Source organism: Danio rerio, chromosome 3, assembly GCF_049306965.1.
Source record: "Danio rerio strain Tuebingen ecotype United States chromosome 3, GRCz12tu, whole genome shotgun sequence".
In the NCBI taxonomy this organism is placed as follows: Eukaryota; Metazoa; Chordata; class Actinopteri; order Cypriniformes; family Danionidae; genus Danio; species Danio rerio.
In genome coordinates, this window is record NC_133178.1 from 19,308,682 (window position 1) to 19,333,545 (window position 24,864).

Sequence of the window (24,864 nt, forward strand, 5' to 3'; positions counted from 1 at the left end):
AATAAAAATTATTTAATTTTTGGAAATTGCCAAGCAACCCCTTTATAGTCTCACAACCTCCAGGGGGTCCCGACCACCACTTCGGGAACCATGTAGTACAGTAAAGCTGTGAATCACATTCTTCAGAAATAGCATTTGTGTTGATCTGAACTGAATCCTTAGTGAACTAACCAGAACAAAGCAGCATTCTGTGGAATTGAACGTGCCTGAACCGAACTTGTTACACACTGATTAAACTTTATTCCTGATTTTCGATTACTGACTGTTTTCTTTGTAAAACTATTTTACCAATTTGCCTTGTATAAAGTTCTACACAAATAGAAAGAACCTGACTTAAAGGGATAGTTTCAAAGATACAATTTCGTCATTGTTTCTTTTCTTCTTTTAAACATAAAAGATGATGGAAAAAAATGCCAGTTGCTTAAACCATTCTTCCATAGTATGTGTTTTAATTTACTATTAACCTCATCTAATGAGACTTGTGGGCACAATGGTTTAAATTTGGAGACTGCCACTTGAAGATCATCCTCAATTTACAGTAGTGTATGATTTATTTATTGTTATGTAAACACCCCATGGGTCACAATGAAAAAAAATGAAAGTCTAGGCAGCACTCTGTTAAAAGAGACGAACAATCAAATTAAAGAAACCAAAACATTACTGTTTATAGGTGCCATGAATTCCAGTGCAATGTATTGGTTTTTAATGGTGAAAGTGTATCATAACTTAAGTCACTAAAATATAAAACTTGACAACTAAAGATACTAACAACAAAATTAAAAAGCAATAGAACTAAGTTTATGCATGCATAAAATACTGTACTCATGAACGACTTGGGAAAAACTGAACAATTTGGGAATGATTAGAGTGTCAGTAACTAATCCAATTTTATGGGTACAATTTGTTCATTAAATCATTTCCACAATTTATTCATAAATTGATAATCTATCATAGTACGATGCATCATTTTGGAAATGAACAATGTGGTGATGAGTTTTCCCAAAACCATAGCTTCTCTGTCGCAGATCTGTCGTTTGAACCTCGTGAGTTATAATGTAAAACGTCCATAATGACAGTCTAAATGGGGTGGAGTAACTACTTCTTTAAAAAAAAAAAACTTTTTTTTTTTTTGCTAGTTATATTGTTTTACACGCACACGCTTTAAAAAAAAATTGAATATTAGCTTGGTAAAAACATGCACTCGCTTTCTATATTAATTGAAATGCATGTAAACAACACATTTGTTTCCTTTACAAAATTTATTGAGAATATTCTATATAAAATCAATTTAGCTAAAACATATTTTAATGTCATATATAAATCGGTAATGGTTGTTGGCCTAATTTACAGCAGACTATTTATTAAGAAATTATTATTATAGGATATTGCTTATTTATATATATTTGTTTATATATATTTATTTATTTATTTATTTATTTATTTATTTATTTATTTTAAAAGTCTACTTTTACAATTTGACACATATAAACCACTGCAAAAATGTTACAGTACAGATACATTTCTTAATAAATAAGCTACTTTAAATTAAAATTATTAATGTATGATATTAATATATTGGTTTTCAAAAGCTTTGGAGACGTAAAATAGCCTAAATTCTGCTTTTAAATAATAGGTCACCTATAGCTTTTGTAATGAGCGATGGCTGTGTTCAAAATGGCATAAATATTTTCAAAGTGCACTGAGAAAGGATTGCTAAAACTGAACTGTAAAAATACTTTGAAAGCAAAATAAGAGAGATGACTAATATTTAAATATTACAATGTTCTAAATTAATAGAGCATAGAGAGGGAAACGGAGATTAGAACGTGTAGTTGCAATCGTACAAGTTTGCGGCGCAGTTTGTAAATGTTTGTTGGAAAGATGAATTTGGAAAACACCAAATCAATGAGCTAACGACGCAACGTGCACCCTTAGTTAGCTAACGATGGTTTTTGGAAACGCACCCCAGAGCAATTCAAGCATTCAACAGCCATCTATTGTTAAAGCATATTAAAGCAATATGTGCATACAAATTATAAAGTGTAACATTAACATTAACGTGATCCTATAGTTTGAAGGAGAATATGACACGAAATATTTTACTGTTTTGCATTTTCAACAAATTCCGCTTGCCTTTCATTTTATAGTGCAATATTAGATAAAATGATCGTTTAAATTCATTAAATAATATTAACATTACAACCTACAAAAACAAAAACAACAGAAAATGGTCCCCAATACATAGGTACTACAATTGAAATCAAAAGTGTTAGCCCCCCCTCCCTTTGATTTTTTTTTCTTTTTTTAAATAATTCTCAAATGATGTTTAACAGAGCAAGGAAATTTTTATAGTGTGTCTGATAATATGTTTCTTCAGAAGAAAGTCTTATTTGTTTTATTTTGGCTAAAATAAAAGCAGTTTTTAATTTTTTAAACACCATTTTAAGGTCAAAATTATTAGCCCCTTTAAGCTATATTTTTTGATAGTCTAGAGAACAAACCATCAATAAACAATAACTTGCCTAATTACCTTATTCAGCCTAGTTAACCCAATTAACCTAGTTAAGCCTTTAAATGTCACTAAGCTGTACAGCAGTGTCGTGAAAATGATCTAGTCAAATATTATTTACCATGATCATCATGGCAAATATAAAATAAATCAGTTATTACAAATGAGTTATTAAAACTACGATGTTTAGAAATTTGTTTAAAAAAAAAAACAGAAATTGGGTTAAAAAAAATTAACAGGTGGGCTAATAATTTAGGGGCTAATAATTTATTAATAATTTTAATTATTATTAATAATTTATTAATAATTCAGACTTCAACTGTATATATGTAAGCAGCAATTTTCAGATCACAAGGCTGAAAGGAGAGGTTGAGATGAACATCATCAACATAATAGATAGGAAAAGATATGTTTCTTAATGACAGACCTTACAGATGATGTGAAGACTTGGGAAGAAAGGTGGTCTGAGAACTAAGCCCTGGAGCACCCCGCTAGCTAGATGTTGAAACTTGCACACCTCATGCCCCCAGGATATCCTGAAGGACTTATGTGACAGGTAAAATTCCAACGACTGGAGTACAGTCCCTAAGATGCCCATTGTCATAAGGGTTGACAGTTTTAACAGTGTCAAAAGCAGATTCAGCAAGATGAGTACTAAAGATCCAAAAGGTCTGATGCTCCTGTTATTATTATTGTTGTTGGTATATCATATGTACACTTTAAAACCCAACAGTCAACTTTATCGAATGAGTGTAGTTAACTCAAAATTTACTGGAAGCTAATTCCACTCAATTTAAAAGAGTTTTGAACACAGCATTGAAGGTAATGTGTTAATTAAATACCTCATTACTTCAACTCAAATGGAGTAAGTTCATAGTACTCATATAGATAAATTTTTTAACTCAAATAGTTTGTAGCAATTGGTTTCCTCAAACAGTTTGAGTTGCTTTAACCTATTGGGTTTTACAGTACTCAGTTGGTTTAAATTCTCTTCATTTATTTGGTTTTTCTGTGCTCAAATTGCTTCATTTACTCAAATCAATTAAGTTAACAGTACTCATTAGGATTAGCTTTTGAACTTAAATGGATTGTTGCAATCGGTTCCCTTAAATGGTTTGAGTTACCTTAAGTTTTTGGAGTTTACAGGTGTATTATATTTTAGAAATGCTAGTCAAACTGAAAATACAATGCAAGAAATATTTAACTTTTCTAGAATGAACACTTAAAGACAAACGAGAGTCTGAGAACAAAGAGGAAGGAAACGAGCTGAGGAAGAAGCAGTGGATGCCGTGAATCTTCTCCTGGTGTTCCAGGAACAGATAAACAGGAAAAAGGGTAGGCAGACACAGAAAAGATGTGCTCTCTTCCCCTGGGCCGTCTGAATAATTAACCAACGATTAATTAAACCTGTTTACGAAGAGAGGACAGCGACAACAAGACCGAGTAAGAGAGGGAATGAGAAAGAGACCCAAACTTATCACAAATGGAGGAATCAGAAATCACAAGGGACACACTTGTTTAAGTTGACCTTTACTCCTTCTGTCGACTCCACAGGAACGCGTGTGTGATTCAGAACCCTGCACTCTCTGATTAAGAGCAACTGTCTCTTTAAAAGTTAAACAGAACATTATATCTGTAGACAAGAGACGGAATTCAATAAGGGGGGAAAAGACACCCGTGCGGATGCTTTATATCAGATGAGTCAGCAAAGCATACTTTTAGATTAAGTTTTTGCTCTAAATGTTGCCTGCCTCCCAGAAAACCGCACATACTGAAGCCTGCAGGGGCCACTGAGAAATGTAAACATGCAGCTTACACTGAACTGATATGTCAAAGAACTGGGTAAAGTAACAATAGGGTGGTAAACAAAGCTGACCAAATTAAAGATCCTTCACGATGATTTCACTCACACACAGGAATGTCCAATTTCTCAAATGTTTCTAATTCTTTCGTTGCATGACTTACTGAGGAAAAAAAAATGTTTGCTTTCATACTCCTTAATCCAAATGTAATGACTTTCTCCTTCTCGAAAAGGACTTTTCTATTTTTTTCTTGACATTGCTAAGGCAGCCAGCATGGAGAAAAAAATAATATTAGCTAATAATGTCATAACCTTATAGTGTTGAACATAAATACCCTTTTTTAGATCAAATTAAATCTGGGTTTAAAGCAAGACCCACCCTCTATTATGATTTCCCACTGTATATTGCTTCATGTCACATTAGAGGCGTTAACGGATTTGTGAATGCCACTTTAAGTTGTTTTCAAATGAATATTTTCCTTGTAATAAATGCTTTCAATCTCAACAATAACTAAGTAGAAAAAAAAATCATAAAAGTGACATGCTGTATTTCTGAAACCATTTGTTAGGTTTTGAGAAAAAAACAGGAGATTTTTTTTTCTGTGGTAGATAATAGATAATGTCAAGCATGGTGACATTATGTGGATAATTTACAAACATCTATTTGTCTTCTACAGAAGAAAGACTCTCGTACAGGCTATTAACAATATGAAGGTAAATAAATAACCCACATTTTTGTTTGAGGGTGAACTAATCCTACAAACATCTTATTTAGACTAAAATTTATGTTTTTTTTTTTTTTAACAGCTAATGCACACTAATTTGCATATGGTTTTTCATCCTTTTTTTAAAGAAAAATTTTCTGTTCATCAATACTGCATAACAACAATGTGAAAACAAAGATTTTTGAAATTTATTCAAAATGAAAAACCTGAAAAATCACATGTACATCAGTATTCACAGCCTTTGCTCAATACTGTTGATGCACCTTTGGCAGCAATTACAGCCTCAAGTCTTTTCAAATATGATGCCACTAGCTTGGCCAACTGTCTTTGGGAATTTTTGCCTATTCCTCTTTGCAGTACCTCTCAAGCTCTATCAGGTTGGATGGGAAGCGACTGTGTACAGCCATTTTCAGATCTCTCCACAGATGTTCAATATGATTAGGTCTGGGCTCTAGCTGGGCCACTCAAGGACATTCACAGAGTTGCTGTGATGCCACTCCATTGATATTTTGGTGGTGTGCTTTGGGTCATTGTACTGCTGAAGATGAACTGTCACCCCAGTCTGAGATCAAGAGCTTTCTAAAGCAGGTTTTCATTCAGGATGTCTCTGTACACTGCTGCATTCATCTTTCCCTCTTTTCTGAATAGTCTTCCAGTTTCTGCTAAAAAACCTCCCCACAGCATAATGCTTTGTTTACCTAATTCCACTATAGCGCATGTCTTTGTACTATGGAAAAAACTGGAGGACCCGGAGGAAACCTACACGAACACAAGGAGAACATGTTAACTTCACACAGAAATGCCCACTTGCCCAGCCGGGACTCAAACTAGTGACCTTCTTTCTGTGAGGCAACAGTGTTAACTAAGTCAAATGCTATCATTCAAAAGTTTGAGGTTAGGATTTTATGTTTACAAATCATAACTATCGTCCTTGGTGTGTACATGCATTCACAGTTTTGTCTCTTTAATGTTTCTACAATTACCCAGTTTTACTCTCCGGTTCAGTGTCGGTCATTCAGTTACCATGCATATGGTCTTTAACTGCTAATAAAGCGGAAATTAATTTACAACATTGCCAACAATAGCAGGATATGAATCTGTCGCTTTCTCTAATCTCCCCACAGAAACACAGACACAAATCTAATCCAGCCAATCGTGACATATTAGCAACACACAAACACATCTCTCTTCCCTTATTTCTTCCTGACCTCTTCATCAACAACACTTTCAAGCTAATCGTTTTGTCAGCAGTTCTGTTCTTCTTGATATCCAGAGATCTAGCCCTTCCCTCCGCATCCACAGTCAATCTCTTACTTCATCCTGAGAAATGTGAGAATTTGCATACGTCCAAGCCGGCCTGTCATCAAAAATACAATTAAGAACGTGACCTCTGACCTCACTGGAATATCAGCTCTGCTTTTCCGAAGTTGCAGATCTCTTGCATCACTGTGAAAAAGTGCATTATTTCCAGTGACATTTTAAAAGTGACATTTATGATACTCATCTGTTTTGATTTATGCAACCTTTTTGTCTGGTGCAAATGACCGGGTAAAGGAAAAGCCAAGCCTGGATGTGTGTGTGCGCTTCAGAAAACACAAATTATGAAGTTTATGATCTGACAGACTGCTGAACAACTGGTGTGATTGTCACAGTTGGCTGAACCTGCTCATTGTCTCTTTCGCAGGCAGTTTCTGTGGGCTGAACGAAAGCCCAGACTCATTCACATAACAGCTGCGATGCCTCCCTTTAAAAACGCAAGCCTCAGCCGTGTGCCTTTACAACTGAGGTCACCAATTAGTGGACGGCGATGCACATCCAGATTGCTTCCATCCAGCCTGTGAAACACTTCTCATAAATTACCATAATTATACACGCAGTGCTTTTTCTCCATATGGAACAGTGAAGCCATCCACTCTGCAAATGTGACACTGGATTAAATGCACTACTAGTCAAAAGTTGAAGAATTTCGTAGTGTTTTAAAAGATGCAGATTCTGCTCCCAGGCCTGCATTCACAGTATTTGTTAAAATAGTGAAATGTTATAGAACTGTTTAATTGTAGGATAACATTTGAATTATTCCTGAGATAAATTTGAAAACAAAGTCAAAATAAAATAAAAACTAAAACTAATGAAAAATACAAAACTATTGGAACCTTGGGGCTGCACGGTGGCGAAGTGGGTAGCATGATTTCCTAACAGCGAGAAGGTCGCTGGTTCGAGCCTCGGCTGGGTCACTTGGTGTTTCTGTGTTGAGTTTGCATGTTCTCCCTGTGTTTGTGTGGATTTCCTCTGGGCGCTCTGTGCTATAGGTGAATTGGGTAAGCTAAATTGTCCGTAATGTATGTGTGTGAATGAGTGTGTATGGACATTTCTCAGTGATGGGAGGGCATCTGCTGTGTGAAACATATGCTGGATAAGTTGGCAGTTCAGACTTCTGTGGCGTCCCCATTGATTAATAAAGGGACTAAGCCGAAAGCAGACGCTTTTCCAGATCTCAAATTTCTCTTGCGAGTGCCTATCACACCTGCTGTTCTTGCTTAAATCCACCAGAGGCCACTTTTGACTGACTGACTGATCAATTGACCAACTGACTGATCCCCCTACCCACCCCCTTCTTTAAACCCAACCAATAGTGTTTTCAAAAGCACCGATTGACCTGTCCACCGCCTTCCCTAAACCCAACCGACAGTGTTTTCAAAGCAATCTAAAAAAGAAAAGCCCTCACCTGATTTTTACTAAGTTTTTAGTTTTTACCACATTTTCACCCCGTTTACTTGTTTATTTTCATTTTTGCCTTTTGCTTTTGTTTTACCTGCTGTCTGGAACTGTTCTTTACGGGACTCTCAGCCTCATCATTGGAGCGAACTCTGCTCTGCGTCTGGAGTTTGCCAACATATGCAGCGAGACAATAGACAATCTGGTAACAGTGGTAAAGCCGTCCACACAGAGGTAAGTGGTCAGCTGGTTGCACAAAAAGAAACAGAAGCCATCATACCGCCCTGTAGGGTTTGTTTTAAAGATGAAATGCAGCTCTGGCTACATAATTTGCTCTCTCCAGAAATGTATACATGGGTACGTTTTCAGAATAAGCCTGTGTTATGTACCCCTGGACCACAAAACCAGCTGCGAAATGGAGATTTATACATTACCTGAAAGCTGAATAAATACACTGTCTGTGTCTACTAATGGATTGCTTGTTGGAAAAGGACAATAATTAGACAAGACAAGAAAAATCTTTAAATCTGAGGTTTAAGAAAAATGTAAATACTGAGAAATTCAGCTTTAAGTTTGTCCAGATGATGTGCTTAGCAATGCACATTACTAATCAGATTTTAGGCTTTGATATATTTACAGAAGGAACATTACAAAATGTCTTCATGGAACATGACATTTACTTAATATTGTAATAATTTTTTTACATAAAAGACAAATTATTTTTGTATTTTTGCATATTGCCAAAAAATACCCATGGGACATAAGACTGGTAGTAGGTTTTTTTTCAAGACAGTTATGAAAACCATTACTAATGATTGAGTACAAATAATAATGATGGATAATATCAGAACAGCAAATTATCCTATTAAAATGATCATGGAAGAATCACATGACACTTAATACTGGATTAATAATGATGAATATTCAGCTTTAAATTGAAAATCATTAAATTATAGGATTCTTGCTGCACTTGCTTACTATTCTTCAGCCTAGTCCCTGGTTTATCAGGGGTCGCCACAGTGCAATGAATGATTCTTGATACAAAAAAAAATAAAAATCTAGAAGTATTACACAATTACAGTAGTTTGAGTATGTGTGTGTTACTTAACACCACTGATCACATCGAAAATAAAAGTTTATATATATGCATGACTCTATTATATTAAATGTTTGTAATAAAAAAAATAAAAATAAAAAAAATACTGTAATTGTGTAATACTTCTAGATTTTTTTGTATCAAGAATCATTCATTGCACTGTGGCATGTATGCATGACTCTATTATATTAAATATTAAATGTTTGTAATAAATAAATAAATTAAAGAAAAAAATATATATATACATACACACACACACACACACACACACACACACACACACACACACACACACATATATATATATATATATATATATATATATATATATATATATATATATATATATATATATATATATATATATATATATATATATATCGACAGAACAGAAATCAAGGTCCCATGATGCAATTATGTATAACCCCATAACCATAAATAAACAGAAAACACGCATAAATGATAAAATACAGAAACTGTTAATCTGTGGAGCCTGCAGGTATATGGCTGTATGCACTATGCCTACCGACCCTGAGAGGGCGGGAATTAATGCCGCTTTTTATTGATTTATTTGTGACATAGTTTATATAGATTATTATACAGTATACAGTACAACTGCCTGCTTTTCCACTATCGTGCCAAATCGTTTTAAGAACACTTCGGTACGGTTACAGTTGTTTCTCCACTGAGCCTAGAACGGCGCGTCACGTTTACAATCCATTCTCGGCCTGGAATTCTCCGCACGTAGACAACAGTGCTGAACTGTGTCGACAGATTTTGTGTTGACGTCGCAGCTCTGTTGCAAAGCTACCACAGCTGGCTCAGTGGAAGCGAGCTAGCTATCAGACATCCACAAGCGAACTACACTACATTTAATATAAAAAATGATACAGGTCTAAACGATACAGTTTTGAAAAGGGTTTTAAAACCATAGAGGAATCTCTGGCAGAGAATCACTGCCAACCACTTTCTTACGAACATATTTTATTTATTAAAGTTATTTCATTGATAACCATGTGTAATAAAAATTACTAACCCATAGTCTAAAATCTTAAAATAATAAAATAGCCTATTGTTTTGTTCGTGGCTAGAGCTTGATTAATTTAATTGACATCCTATGAGATCTTTTCTTCGCCTGACTGAATGTGAGATTGCATGCAGCGCTGTATTTGGTAGTACAAAAACTCGCACTGATCCGAAAGATAACTTTACCAACAGCTACATGAACCGTTAAAAGACTTTTTTTTTTTCTACTGTGGATCGAATGAAAACATGCTTAACATCATCAATGTCCACAATTCTATCCTATATCCATGAAACACGAACTTGCAGACTCTTTGAACAAAGAGGAAAAAACTGCACCTCAGTCAAACCAGACAGCTTGTAGCTGTCCAAGGTAGGCATACTTTTGTATGAGTTAAATTATAGCCTACATATGCACCACCAAAGAAGTCAAATTAATGAATACACAAAATAAGTATGGATTTTTAAATGTCGGTACTGTTGTTACAAAAAAAAGATAATAAAATGTTTTATAAAAAGAAAATGAGCACTATTTTTTTACGATTCAGTTAAATAAAAGTTGGACATTTATGGGGCCATGTAACATGTTTTTGTGTGTTTTTTTTTTTTTTTTTTAGTTCTCCGTGATCTTTAATACATACTGGGTAGCTACGCAAAATATTTTCTAAAATGTCAAGGAGGAATTTGTTTATATCTTTAATTATGAAGACAATAAAATATAATAAAAAAATGAAATGATAAAAATACAAAGATAAAGAGAGCAGATTTTGCGAGATTATTAAAAAAAATATTTGTTTTTAATTCACTTCATGCATTCGTTATGTAATATTTGAATACTGAAATAACAGCCATCGGAAGGGGGCAGGGCGGTGCTGGATTTGTGCGTACCTTTGAATAAAATCCTGCAGGCACCCCTGCTGTTAATTAACAGACATTTTTACAGTGTTTTTACAAGATTTACAAATGGAAATTAAGCTTTGATGCAGGATATCATTTACACCAAATTATGTGCATTCTTCACTCAAAAATGAAAATGTATATACTATTTACTCACCTTCAAGTGGTTCTAGATCTTTATGAGTTTCTTTATTCTGCTGAATACAGAAGAAGATATTTTCAAGAAAGGTAAAAACCTTCAACGACTGACTTCCATAGTTGGAACAACAAATACTATGTACACTGTAAAAAATTATTCCGTAAAATTTACGGTAAAAAAAACGGCAGCTGTGGTTGCCAGTACTTTACCATTAAAACACGGTAGAAACCGTAAAAGTAATTTTTTATTTTTACGGTAAATTACCGTATTTTAGTAATTTATCGAGGTAAAATGTCTGTATTTTGAATGATCAACATTTACACATCTTTTGTTAAACAGTTAGACGCTTTAGCACACCCACATGCAGGGGGTGATGAGGAAGTTACATAATGAGCCAATGCTCATCACAATCAACTTTTCCCACAAGCAGATAAGAGTATCAGCATATAGAAGGTACTCGGTGTCATTCACAATGCTACTAAACACTAGTATGGTAACAGGCATAAAATTAAAGTCATGAAATAAACATTGTTTATCAACTTTAGATGTAACATAAATCTCTAATGTTCATAACTGATGGGGAAACAGCTAAAAAGATCCATAATAATCGCAACCAAATGCATTAAAAGTTATGTGCCATGCAGGGAATTCTGGGAAAGTCAATTTACGGTTATTCGCCGTATATATTAAGAAGACATACCTTTAACCAGGTTACGGATTTGTACTGTAGCATTTTTACAGTTTTTTACCATTGAAATCACGGCCATTTTTTACAGTGTAAGTCAATGGATACAGATTTCCAGCATTTTCTACAATACATACTTATGTGTTCAACACAAAAAAGAAACTCAAAAAGGTTTGTGACTATTGAAGGTTGAGTAAATGATGGCATTTTTTCATTTTTGGAGAGGGTGAACTATACCCCGAAATGTAATAAAAAAATTGCCATTTATTTGACTGTACAGTGTATTTGACTCAGTGGTTGCGTGCGTGCATGTGTGAATGCAAATATATATGGGTGTTTCCCAGGACTAGTTGCAGCTGGAATGGCATCGGCTGTGTAAAGCATATGGTGGAATAGTTTGTGGTTCATCCCACTGTGGTGACCCTTGATAAATAAGGGACTAAGCCAAAGGAAAATGAATGAATGAATGAAGTTTGCCTACAAACTAAGCATTTATAATCATCTACATGCCGCATTTAAAAGATATTTAGCCACTATCTTTTATCTCAGCCCCCAAGATACTGAGCATGGAAAGCAATTTCCATATTACAGCTTGCTCCTTGTCACAGCAAAGTCACAAAATAACCGAATGCTTCCTGATATTCCCCAACATAAAATTATCACACAAATTAAACTGTGCATCGAGCCAAATACAAACACAAACTCCTGAAAATAAAATGGAAAAACACTGTTCAGAGCACCGCATGTCATTTTCTGGAAGATAAAATCCCTTCTGCTGACTATTTGCATATTTCAGGTCATGACCACACAACATACCGCCTGTGAAAACAATGCAAGCAAAGACTTTTTGAACCCTACATCAGAAAATAGATCTAAAGAGTGGACATCTTTCACACCTGCTTCAGAATGTGGTGGGCTGATGCTTCACGAGCTGCGAGAGATTATCTTCCCCAAAATCCCCTCCAAACACGCACGCTTTCACAAACATGGCGCCCACATGTGTTTCCCTAAAGGAATTAAAGCATGTTTAAGATTGCGGCCATCTATCATCACGCCCTCGCATCACACAAAGACTCAAAAAAATTTCCCAATCAAAGCGAATTAACCTCGAATTAGTGCAGTGTTGGGAGCAGTGTTAACGAGCACGAGCTGCTAATTGGCTGTGATTGCAGCAGGCTGGAGTGATTGCAGTCCCATTAAAAAGTCATAAAGTTATACGAGCAGAAGCGTCCCATTGGTATATCTGACCTTCTTATCACCGCACCACCGTTCATTGAGACTGAGGAAGAGATAAAAAAGGGAAACAGAGAATGCAAGGAACAATTCTGACAAAAAGCTAACCAATAAGAAGAGCTGGAAAGCATTCATGTCAGCAGTTACTATTGTACAGTGTTGTACAGTGTTAACAAACCATTTAAGTTAAAAAAATCCTGATGAGAACTTAATCCATTTGAGTAAATAAGCAATTTGACCACAGTTAAACCTGATAAATGAAGAGAACTCAAACCAACCAAGCACTATAAAACCCAATAGGTTAAGGCAACTCAAACCGTTTGAGGAAGCCGATTGCTACAAACCATTTGAGTTAAAAACTAATCTATAGGAGTACTTTGAATCTACTCCATGTAAGTTGAAGTAATGAGGTATTTAACTCATTACCTTCAATAATGAGTTCAAAACTCTTTTCAAATTATTATAACTTTTATTAAATTTTAAGTTAACTACACTCATTTCATTTGATAAAGTTGACTGTTGGGTTTTACAGTGTGGCAGCAGTTCGCTTGCAAGTGTCGTAAATTTTGACGTCTCATCAATTACAAATTATCAGACCGGAGGTTTTGAATATCAGAAAATAGACTTTATTCTCCATAATAAAGCCGAGAAAGAGCAGAGCAGACCCCATTCTGAAGTCTCTCCTGGACACCTTCTAAAGTCTCTCCTGCTCCTTCTGAAGTATCTGTGTTTGTTACAATTTTTTATACAGGATTATTTGACACACCCCTAAGTCTCTTTTTTTAACTCTTGACCATTTTTGAATAGGTTTTTAGTCTAAGGGGTCCTGCTATTCTTGGCTCTCAGCCCATTAGCTCATGTCAACAGAGATGTTACAGGTCTATGTCAGAAACTGTTTTGACACCAAAGTTCTCTCTTCATTGATGCAACTTATGCAAAAGGATTAAGTGTTTACATACATTGTCATGAAAGCATAATCACTTGATAATATGTTACTCATTCTAACTTCTGACACATATAGCTTCATAGAAGTATTTAACATATATGATCAGTGCTTTACATATTTAGTTATTCTACACAATTAGTCACTCAGCCTTCTCTTAGTGTTGCTCCTGTGCAGCCATACTCATCTTACACGGTATTTTTAACACATGCTGGCATGTTTGCTGCAAACACTACATACATTTTGTGAAGAGAAAATTAACTGCTTTACACTTAGAAAATACTTCACACTGAGAGAATAAAATCTTCTTCACAAGTAACTTACTGTAAATCATTTACATCAAAAACACTGCATTTACAGCACCATTTATCATTCTGTATATGTATTCTTAGTATTGTTTATCTTTACTGTAAAACAGACAATCATTTGCATACTGCAACTTTAAAATACAGTAACAAGCTGCATAGCAGTAAAATACAAATCATTTCATAGTTAAATAATGTGTCATTTACATAAAGCGCTAACTGTGTACTGTTTACACAAGGTCTTATAAGAGCTTACTGTACACTTACTGTATAGCCAGTCTGATCTCATGAGGAAACATAAGTAAGCATTCATTTTGTCCGTTTGGTTTAGTCGTATGAAAATGTACAATTTTAAAAAGGAGATGTGGCACTCAACCCCACCCCTAAACCCAACCATCATTGGGGGATAAGCAAATCGTACTAAACAGTATGAATGAGATTGTACAAATTCATACAAATTAGCCCCTAAATCAAAAAGTTACAAATTGCAGGGAGATTTGGTTGATATAGCTCCTAGAAGGCAAAACCTAGAGCAAAGTTGGGAAAAATTGCCTACTTAGGAGTTTTTGTTTTTTAGGTGTAATATTTGGAGACAGTTATGTATCATAATAAGGTGTATGTATAAGCAACACAGAATTTCTAAATAAAGGATAATGCAATCTTAATTTTTCAAATAATGAACAAAACTGTCTGGGGCAAAAACCTTTCTTAGAACAAACTCATGTCATATATCTAAAGAAAGAAAACAGAAGAAAATAAACAAATAAAAAAATGTATATATATAATTATATATATAATGTGTATGTGTGTTGTAAACATTGACCCCTGTAAAAATGCTACAGTAAAAAATATGTGACAGTAAGTTTTCTTGATATATATAGTGAATAACTGTGAATTGAAACTAATACTATCGTACATTGTTAAAAACTTCCTGTAGAATTTACAGTAATGTACGTTTATTAAAGACGCAAACCCCTCACTTGGCATGAAAGCTGCGCACCTTCAGCAAACCTCCTAATTCCTGCAGTCCGAGAACTTTATAATGGTTTATGAGCGTCAAAAGTGGCTGATCTGTTCGGCAAATATGTGACTGCGTGTCACTGCATGTCAAACGACATAACTAAAGAAATCTCCACTGTACTGAGTGAAAGTACTTCTGAACAGCGCATCATCGATGACGTAAACGTGCCCCGGCCCAAATGTAATTTGAGTGCAGGTCGACAGGGGATACGAGAGGGGAGACAAGCGTGCTTTGGCCCGGTTCAAGGCAACTGTACATAGCGTGAGTACGCCCTAAATAAACGAACAAACAAATGAATAAAAAATCATGTATAGTGTGTGTGTGTGTGTGTGTGTGTGTGTGTGTGTGTGTCTATGCGAATGTGTGCGTGCGAATGTGTGCGTGCGAGTGTGTGTGTGTGTGTGGTAAATAATAGTCATAGTTAACATTAAGTTTGCTTAATATATACAGGGAATAAGTGTAAATTGACTTTCCCAGAACTCGTTTCTTGACACTTCACCTTTAGAGCTGTTTTCTTGACATTACTATGTTGTTTCAGCACTGATTATACATTTGAGTTTTACATTACATGTAATGTTAATAATCAATTGAGGGCCATTTAAGATTTCCATTTGTTTATTATGACTTTTGCATCCCTATATGCTTTTGGTTGTGTTTTTGTCTGTGTAACAAAGGTATGATGTGTACATTTGTGTGTAACACTTTAAATAAATGAAATACGGTAGTTTGCTGTAAAATTTTTATTAAATTTTTTCAGTTTCTATGGTATGATCAACTGTAAAATTCTGTTCCTAAATTCCTAAAATTCCTAAAAAACTGGCAGAACCTAGCATGATTTTTACATATTTTTTACAGTGTATATATAATATTGGTTTATTTACAGGAACCTGTATCTTTAAATGTAAAATCATCTATAGTATTTAAAAGAATTAATGAAAATTAATAGTTCATATAGAGTGTTTTCACTTACAGTACATAACAGTTTTTTTTTTTTTCAGTTACCCATATCTGCTACTACTTAGGAGATACTCTGATGCAAACAATCACAGATTCCACAGTAATCTACTGAATATGTTGTTCTGCTTATTTACACCGAAGCTGCAAAACCAGCTGTCCAAACCACCAAAGATATATTTGGACAAACTAAATTTACAATAATTGGCTCACTGCTGCTTGAATTATAACTTTTTTTTAATTATGATCTAACTGATTGAGACTTTGATTGTCACTAATTGATCATTATCAGCAGCAGTAGTCAGGAAATGTTCTGTGGCATTGTTTACGTTCTGCTCTTCAATGTGGTTGACTGATTACGAATAGTTTAAACATTCTACCATATAATACACCATTCAAAGGTTTGGATGCAGTACGTTTTTTTTTTTTTTTTTTTTTTTTTTTTGAATAACAATATATAATAATAATGTTTTAAATTGAACAATGGTGAAAATAAAGATATTTTTATTTCATGTTAGAAAACAATCCTGTGTTACATGCTGTTCTTCTGAGTTTCCCAATTATCAGAGGACACTGAAAAAGATGTATCAGTTCCAAACTTGAAAACAACAACAATTGTTTTTCTTGAGAACTAAATTAGCATAATATAATGATTTCTGAAGGATCATTTGACACTGAAGGCCGGGGTAATGATGCTGAAAATTCAGCTCTGAATCACAGAAATTTATTACATTTAAAGGGATAATTTACCCAAAACATTCTGTCACCATTTACTCGCCCTTTACTTATTCCAAACCTGTTTGAGTTTCATAATACACCTGTACAATCTGTAACTATGAACTTCCATAGTATTTCTTTTGTGTTCAACAGACAAAGAAAGCCCATAAAGTTTGGAGCAACAAAATGGAGAGTAAATAGTGAGTAAATGTATATTTTTCAGTGAACCATCCCTTTAAAACAACATTTATAAAGAAACACTGACAAATATGTGGCTGGGATACTATGAATTTAACCTCAGTCATAATTATTATTCTTTTTTTTTTTTAAGATAAGCTTTAAGGCACATATAAGTGACACAGTTTGCAACCTAAAATGCTAAACTTCTCTGTGGTTTGGCTGATCATTGACATATCAGCAGCATTTGGGAAACAAATATTTAAAACTAGGTTTCAAACAGCATAAAAGGATACTGCTATCGGCCCTTGAATAGGTGACAGCAGTGACAGCATGTGCATACTGAGTGTTTAGTCTACATGCTTGCATTAAAAAAAATGGGAGAACTAAATGCATATGGTTAAAGTCAAAATTATTAGCCCTCCAATTTCTCCCTAAAAATGTTTAACAGAGCAAGGATTTTTTTTACACTATTTTCCATAACATTTTTTTTCTTCAAGAAAATCCTATTTGCTTTATTTAAGCTTGAATTAAAGCAGTTTCAAGCCCTCTTAAGCTTTTTATTGTCTACATGTAACAGGATTATTTCAAGCATATTGATTTCACTATATTTTCCTCCTGTTTACTTACTTTTTATTTAAACTTGTTTTGTGTTCACAATAAAAAATGTAAAAAGAGTCTGTAAAGCGACAGTGGTTTCACCTCTTCTCCCCCTTGGGGTTAACATCAAGGTGGTTTAGTCCAAGCAGCCCTACCTGTTGCACTTTTGTTTAAGTGGTCTTTTCCGCCTTTTTCTTTGAACTATAGAGGTATGCTGTACCTGTTCCACGTTAGCACTGGTCATCTATAACACACACACAAATACATATTTGAGTTTAATTGTAATCATTTGTTGTATTTACAGATGTAAAAACAATTTGTTATATTGTAGAATTGTATTTTTGTTGACAGTGTACATTTAATGGTATGAGCTGAAGCTGCCGATCTCTCATAATCATAATAACATTCTCTATGCAGGTATTTATTTATGATTTTTATTTTGATGATGTAATATGTGGATTGTCACAATTCATATGCTGGTTTTTGTAATTGTGAGAACTAGTTTTCTCTTTCCCTTTCCTGTCTTTTCATCTTTCTGCGGCGCATCTCGCTCGTTTTCTCTATCTTTCATTTGTCTTTTCCATCTTTTTCTTGGACTAAAGAGTGTCCATTTAATGGTATGAGCTGAAGCTTGCGATCTGTCACAATCATAATAACATTCTCTGTGCAGACTGAAAATGGTGTCCTCTCGTCATTCACTACACAACACAGATCAAAAAAGAGAGTACGGTTACATACAGAACAAACTATCGCTACACAATGATTTGCCCCTAACTTGCCTAACTAGTTATGCCTTTAAATTGCATTTTATGCTGAGTAGTGGTATCTTGAAAAATGTCAAGTAAAATATTATATACTGTACTTCAACTGTACACACAACTATATACCACCAAATCTTACTTACATGTCAGCCAACTAATTGTTGATAATCTGTACAGGCACAGCAGGTTCAAGACTAAAATGCTGACTGCAATTCCTAAAAAAGGCATAGTAGAATATACATTTTTGAACATAACCAAAATATGGTGACCATAACTATAATTAACACTCCAACCCAACAATATGTTTATGCACGTCATGATTTTGGCAAGTACGATGCTGGATTAACATCTATGTTGGAACATAATTTTTGTTGGAAAATGTAATCCTTACCTATTTCCTACCTCTAAACCCATCCATAACTATTTATAGCAGGTGTGTCAAACTCAATTCTTGGAGGGCCGAAGCCCTGCACAGTTTAGTTCCAATCCTGCTCCAACACACTTACCTGTAGGTTTCAAACAAGCCTGAAGGACTCAATTAGTTTGATCAGGTGTGTTTAATTAGGGTTGGAACTAAACTGTGCAGAGCTGGGGCCCTTTTGGAACTGAGTTTGACACCTGTGATTTATAGCATTATAACCATTAATAATAAATTATTCCTAAATAGAGAGGGGAATATTAGATGGGTAGCACTCATGTTGAAGTGCATATACCTAACCATAAGCCTTAACTTAACATAAACTGTAAATGTATCCCTTAATTTTGATTGGCTGATTGGAATGTTGATCCTGGAGGATGACTTACTTGGTGAAATCAGGCTAAAGATACATTTACGCCAACCATGACAAAGTTTACTGCCTGTCAATGTATTCCATAACCGCAAACAATCCAAGTACAGTATAAACAGTAGCTCATGGAAAAATAGCGTGTGAGAAGGCCTACTACTTCTACCAGAAAGGTATGTATGAGACCAGTTATTGAAAATTAATAATCCACATAATATACTATAGTAATTTATTGTAAATACCATGTTTTTTAACTATACTTCAGTAAAGTACTTGGCTTAATCCCTTGTGTTAATTCTATATGATAATATCACGCCTAGACTGCAGCTCCGCAAAGGAAGTTTGGAGGAGAAATGTTCACGCCCAACCAAGCCTGGGTTTATCTCGAGTGTTTTTTTCCTTTACTTTCGTCAATTGGTAAAGTTTGTTCCTTGCCACTGTCACCACTGGCTAGCTTGGTCTAGGACTTCAAGAGCTGCACATTGATGGATTTGTTCTACAGTATTCAGACTTTCAGTGAAAATTAAACCACACTGAATTTAACTAAACTGAACTTCTGAAAACTGGACTGACACAGTTTCAACTTTTATGTTAAGCTGCTTTGACTTAATCAACATTGTAAAAGCATAGAAATAAAGATCAATTGATTTGAATTGAGTTCTAATTGGCTGATTGAAATGTTGATGCTGAAAAATGTCCAACTTGGTAAAAATCGGGTTAGGGATACATTTAAACCAACCCTGACAAAGCTTTCTGCCTGTCAAGTACAGTATGTAATAGTACAGCTACAGCTTATGAAATATAGTGTGCTAGATTATTTAATGAGAATTAATAATCCGCATAAAATACTTATGTATGTACTTATGTAAATACTGTATGTACATAAAATACAATAAATTTATTGTATTAGTAATTTATTGTAAATACCATGTTTTTAACTATACTTCAGTAAAGTACTTGACTTAATCTTGTATTATTTCTATATGATACTATATAGTAATATATTCAAAGCCCAATGCTATATACGGTTTTCTACAATCATATATATTATACTACAAGACACCTCAGTTTACAGTAGTAAAAACAATCTGAACATCTGAAGTGTGCCATGTGAAATTTTCTTTTATGTTTATGATCAGTTATTGCTAAAAGCAATAAAAATAACCTATTATTTGCCATAAAAGGGACATTTCTAAATCAAGACATAGGAGCTTGAGAAAAATGCTCTCAAAGGTTTTTACATCTAAACTCTTTATCTACTGTATTCCTGTATATCAGTTTATTATAGTTACAGTACACAGTACCAATTATTATGAATTGTAAATACAATAATCTACTGTAGTTATTACAATAAACAACAATTTTTTTCATGTTTGAAACTGCTTATTTTTTATTTAAATCTATTTTACAAAACCCCCAGCAGTTTCTGAATTGGGATTCTTTTTACAAGTTACAAATCAAGTCCAAATTCAAATGCAAAACCTGCTCAGACAGTAGTTACTTCAGATTCCCAGCATGCCTGTACCGTTCAGAACACATCTGATTGTCTGAATCTAAGGGCACTGTAAACAAGAGCACTAAACTCATCTTCCCATCGGAGCAAGAGCAGATTATGATGGATGAGTCTGACTGACTGTCTCTGGATCCCTAGGGAAAGAGACTGAAGTTTGGTGAATCATCTGTAATATGTACAAGAGGTCCTGAGAGGCCCTGATTGCCTTCGGAGAGGAAAGAGTGCGCGTCGTACATGTGCAAATTTAAAAATGAGGGGGGAAAAAAAGGTGTATGTGGTCAAGGGGAGTGTGTGTATGTACAGATCTCATGTTCTTGTGCTGCGTGTGGCGATTGCATCAGCGGATGGTGTTCGGCTGTTTACAGAAGGTCACAGATGAGAGCAAGGCAATTTGAGGCTGGAAATGAGTGATGTCCGCTCTCATTTAGACAGCGCAGCAACCGAAGTGGCCCTTCTTACACATCACACATGCAAGAATATCTAATGTTCTGGGATAAAAATGTGAAGGGATGGAGAGACACATGGTAACAACTACATTATATGGGAAAAGATGCAAGAAACAACATTTGCGATTAAAGCTGCCATAGAACGCATTGTCACATTGGGCTTTATTTAAACAATCTAGGCACAGTCTATGTCTAAAACACTAGTGTAACATTGCCATTAAGAGTCAGTTGCGTCACGCCATAGCACATTTACATGGCAGAATTTGAAAAAGTAAAAAAACTGAATGCTTAACTAGCGAGAAAACCGTTAAACAAACCATCTGCAGAAAGGATAAAAAACGAGCCTCCACCATTCGGCCTCTTTACTTTACTTCTTTCCTTTTGAGGATAAAGAAACGGTGCTGTACGCACTCCACTGGACATTCATTAGCCTACATATTTAATTTTGTTTGTTAAGTGGAAAGCTTTGTTTCAAAACTATTTCTAAATTAAGTTCTAAATTCCAGAAAACAAATAAATGAACAATAATAATGAAGTGTGGTCAAAAAGCTGAGTTATATCCAAACACATGTCCTAATCTTATGCCCATATAGTGACACATTCGTCTCCAAAACCAGACAGGTGTACAAATTTAAACTAGTTTATATTAAAACAAATATAAATATGCATCTGATAAATTATACTGCTAATAATAATAACATTATACTAATGCAAATTGTCATGAATAAACTGAAAAGGCCCCCCGAGATGATGAAGGTTTGGAGGCAGTGATTTTTATATTTATGTAGAAAATAATAAGTTATTTAACATTTTAATCCTTTAATTATTTTTCATTTGCAAATACATTTGCATATTGCTGTATATCATGTGTGTATTAAGCAATGTGTCTGCATTTCAGGTGGTGGACATTAGACCTGCTTTCAGCTGATCTATTCCTCAGTTTATTTTAGTTCTTCAAAATAGCTAAAAGATTTTTTGCATTTTAGTTCAATTGCATTTACATTTAATGAACTCTGATGTGATCAATTCTGTGTATGTTGGGGTGACCTGTGCCTCAACCCCCACAAACTGATAGATGTGAACTAAATGACCCTTTTATCATGGGTGTGAGCTCTTTGAGTTCTCAATAGGTACAAGCCAAACGACAGCTGAAACATCTAATAAGACGGTCCTGCTGAGCCTCGTAAACACAGAATAGTTTGTTTAATGCTAGTATAAAGTACTGTCTCAAACAGTACTTTGGGTTAAGTTACTTGAAGACTGATGAGTTAACATCACTGCACTATTGATTGTCTTTAATATAGTCTTCTCCCCGTAAAAACTTTGGTCAGCTTACTTATTTTATGTATTAGAGAAATTTAATACATTGGCGAGCCACCCAAGAATGGTTAAGCCAAATACAGCGAAATCTAACATGGCAATGTGCCAACACTGCACCTTAACACACCTCCTCTCTAGGATGAAACACTCATGAGTGCACAAAGCGGCACAAATGGATTTGCTATTTAAATAATGTGGCGCAAAGCAGGAAAATTAGGGTTGCTTTGGTCTGAAAATAGCAACAAATTGCGCCAAACATGTTTTGCGCCATGTGTATGTTAGAGCCCATTGTGTTTCAATTGTTTTTTGATGTCTACCTATAAGTTATGTGGTTTAGGTTAAAGCAAAAAAAAAATCTCCAGAAATCATTGTGCAAGTCCATTAATATCCTTAGAAATTGACCCAAGAATAAAAGCTCAGTTTTTACCTTATTTGGAAGGGTCATGAATTTGAATGAGCTCTGCTCTCATGCTGCTCTTGGCTGCTGTCTCTGATGCTCACACAGCATGATGTAGTCTGAAATACACATGAAAATAATCATACTACAGTTGTCAAAAAACACTTAAATAAAGATGGCATGTCAAATAATCTTTCAAATTAAGGAAGGAAAAAAAAGGTGACGTTAGGGTCAAGTGAGCTATTTATAGGTAAATAAGGTCCAATCCCAATTCTATCCCTTAGCCCTTCCCATTACCCCTACCCCATGTTTTGTGCATTCACAAGAGGTAGGGGTGTCCCAATTCTCGGTAGCTTAAAGGCGTAGGTCTAGGTCAGAAGGGCTGGATAGCTCTTGAAACTGATTTTTCAGGACCACACTTAAACCCAAGGATAAGAACATTTCCCAGAATACACCATCTACAATGGCAGCATGGCTGCACCCGGAAGTCCACAAGTTAGTATTTTTATTACTATTATTACATATTATTAACATTTTTTTTCCAACACACAAGCACATGTTTTTAATACATGCATAATGGCATTCATTTTGCCATAAAAAACGCTAAAATACAAATCCCTGAATTTAACAATCTATAATCCCTAAAAATAACTCCTGTACAGTAGTGCCACAACATACTTTCATATCTTTCACTTGATGACACTCGAATCCCCTTTCAGAAAAGTCTAGTGGCTGGGAATGACCTTTTCACAGTGTCTGCACTAACACAACTGGAATAACTACAGCAATCGTGATCGTCATATGATCGTCATATGAAGCAAGAGATCACGATGACATATGATGACTTGTGCAGGTGCTTTAATGGTGTCCCATTTCTTAGGGGTAAAGTTTAAAACCCTTACCCTTTACACTCTGTTTCAAGGGCCAAGGAGAAGGGGTAGGAGAAGAGGTACAAAAACAGAACTGGGATTGGACCCAAGTCTGCCTCTAAGTAAAATATATGCTAAATCAAAATTATTCCTGACAAAAGGGACCAAAAGAGGTGTATTTAGTGTTTTTTAGGGTTTAACATATATGAAACATGGGTTTACTTATATGAAATTGTATATGAAAACACAGGTAGGAAACACGCGCATGTTGCCTCAGTAGAAAAGCCATTTTCCACAATATACACATTAAACCTATGAGTAAACTCACTATTGATCTTTCTAAAACTTGGTATTCCATGGCCATACATGCCTGTCTGCTCCCTACTGTTTCTTAAATCCTGTCCAATTTTTAAAATAAGAGTCCCACATATATAGCAAATATAATCATCTGTGTTACACTTAAAAAAAATCAGGGGGGGGGTGATTATTATGTGATATTATTGATTATTATGATTATTAATATATATGATTATTGATTCCATGTGGAACGTCCCAGTCTGTATTTAGTTCTATTTTTCTCAGGATTTTACACTCACATCATTTACATAAGAACAGGCTGTCTGTTTCTCCTTATCCTAAGGTTAACATAATGTTGGATCCGGCCCATATCCAGAGAAGATGGTTGTTATGGTCATAGATGAGTCAAGAGCACAAGACAAGGCATTCCTGCAAAGACCCAGACGAAAAATGAGTAGCTGAATTGACTGCGTTGGATAGTCTGAATACCTGGATTGTGAACTACCTGACCTGGCACCTTCTCCACAATGGATGCTCATAGTTCTCAGTCCCTCCGAAATCCAGACTGCAGTTCTGTCTTTCACATTTGGCCAGAGGATTTGTATGTTTCTGTTGCAGCCTGACAATGCTCCTGTGCACAAAGAGATGCACATAAAGAGATGATTTATTAATCATGATGAGGAAAAAAAGCTGGACTGGGCTGCACAAAAGCTCCATTGTACACCTTTGGGATGAGCAGGAATGCTGAAGCACCTAAAATACGTTGACTCATCTTGCAATCACAGGTGTTTCCACACCAAACGCTCTCTAGAATGAGAAAGCCTCTCCTTCTGACAAACAGGAGCAGATAGTAAATCATGGGTTCACAAGATGTAAAACTGCAGAAACAATGAGACAAGCCATTTGATTTGTCCCTCTTATCTTTCTTTTTCAACT